The following is a 1,999-nucleotide window of genomic DNA, read 5'->3' as shown; positions in this document are numbered from 1 at the left end:
GGAGCCATAAAATGTTTCAAGCAAGATGCCTGCTCCTTGTGCAGTGGAACCTGGAGAGTGCCCTTGGGTTCAGTCCTTTCTGCCATCTAGAATTCAATATAGGAAACTCCCTTGGCCAGGCTCATGCCTATAATCCCAGCACTTTGGGAGGCTGAAGCAGGTGTATCACTTGAGCTCAGGAGTTCAAGACTAGCCTGGGCAACATAGGGAGACCCCATTTCTTAAAAAAAAAAAAGAAAACCAAAGATAAGAAACTCTCTTTATGGCGCACTGCAGATGGTGGCTGGGAGATGTGTATATGTCCAGCCTGGGCCAGTAACAGGCAGCTGTTGGCCTGCCCTGGGATGCAGCCATACCCAGATGTTTAGTGGCTTTTCTGGGTCTCAGTGTTCCTGCTAATTCTGGTAAAAAGTTTGTTTTGCACAAAAGCATCGCAGAGGTGTGGTGGGAAAAAGGAAGTAGAGCTGTTTTACAAACAACTTTTTACCCTGGCTGTCTCTCAGGGCCTTGAGTCACCCTCTGAGGGCGGCTTTGTACGGAAACCCACACACATTGTTATTTTCCTGTCCCCAGGGACATGGTCCCTCGCTCTCTCTCTCTCTCTCTCTCTCTAGCAGACCAAATTTGTGGCCAGGTTCATCATGTCTCATTGCTCTTGTGTTTTTATAAAGAGCCTATAAGACAATGAGAGAGACTGCCTAGGAGAAGGGGGGTTGCTCCTAGGCCCTCTGTAGACCTTGTAAGAAATTCCAGGACCTGGCAGATAACAAGGCTTGTTTTGTCTTCTTTCATTTTCTCTTCTCTCCCCCGCCCTGACCCTCCAGTTCTACCAGTAACAATCTGTGCCAGCATGGATAAGATATCTTGATCTTTCTAAACCTCAGTTTCTTTATTCCTGAATTAGGAGAAAAAATCACATACCCTAAAGTCCCAGATATGTGCTAACTGAAAATATGACTGATATTATATTTTTAAGAACCTAAAATCTGGAATAGAATGAGCTCAGATGGCGCCCCTGTGGCGATACTAACGAGCTCATTTCTTGTGTTTGTGCAAGAGCATTTTCATATATGCACATAGTGGCTGCTGCCCCCTCTATGTGGGTACACATATGGCTTCCCCACAAATTGCAGGGCAAGGAACGATCACCTGAACATCCTTCCCCCACCATGGTCTTCCCCAGAAGTTAGGGGATAGTCTTTGAAGGACAGGCTGAAAATTCACCTTTTGATTTCAATCTCATTTTATTCCCATGCCTTTTTCGTTGACTAAACCACTCCACTTGATGGAAGTCGTTTCCATCTTAAAGAGGGGAGAAAGATTTCACGAATAGGACTCAAGATGATCTGCAGTTATATATATATATATAACTGTATGTATATAAGTTACATTTATGTATACATTTTTCAAAGCAGTTTGAGATTTACAGAAAAATGGGAATGAAAAATAATGAGAGTTCCCCTATACTCCTCACCGTTTGCCTTAATAATTTCCCCTGCTAGTAACATCTTGCCTTAGTGTGGTTTATATATATATATATATACACATATATATGTATAAAAGTAGTTAAAACTCCACTGTCCACAAGAATGAAGTCATAGATGGCAGGGGCTTTATTACCAGGCAGTTACCCTGACTCATAACCCTCTAACTGGCAGATCCTCACAACTGCACGTTGTGTTTTTCTAATCAGCATGCCGTTTCTCTTTTGGAAACTCCAGTGAGGGAAGTAGAGAGAATATTATTGCTACTTTTGGCAAATGAGAGTAAGATAATCTGTCCGCCGCCAACCACTAGTTTCAGAGCATTTCACAGTTTTTCCAGTGGGGGTCTCCACCTTCCCCTTCTCCACCATGCCCCTCATAGTGGAGGGAACCATTCTTTACTCTCATTAGCTTAGAGATGATGCTCTCCCAGTTTGAGGCATGAGCTGCTCTCCTTTCCTTCCTTCCTTCCTTCCTTCCTTCCTTCCTTCCTTCCTTCCTTCCTTCCTTCCTTC

The sequence above is a fragment of the Hylobates moloch genome, unplaced genomic scaffold (genome assembly GCF_009828535.3).
Source record: "Hylobates moloch isolate HMO894 unplaced genomic scaffold, HMol_V3 SCAFFOLD_1, whole genome shotgun sequence".
Lineage (NCBI taxonomy): Eukaryota > Metazoa > Chordata > Mammalia > Primates > Hylobatidae > Hylobates > Hylobates moloch.
This window is presented reverse-complemented; position numbering follows the sequence as displayed.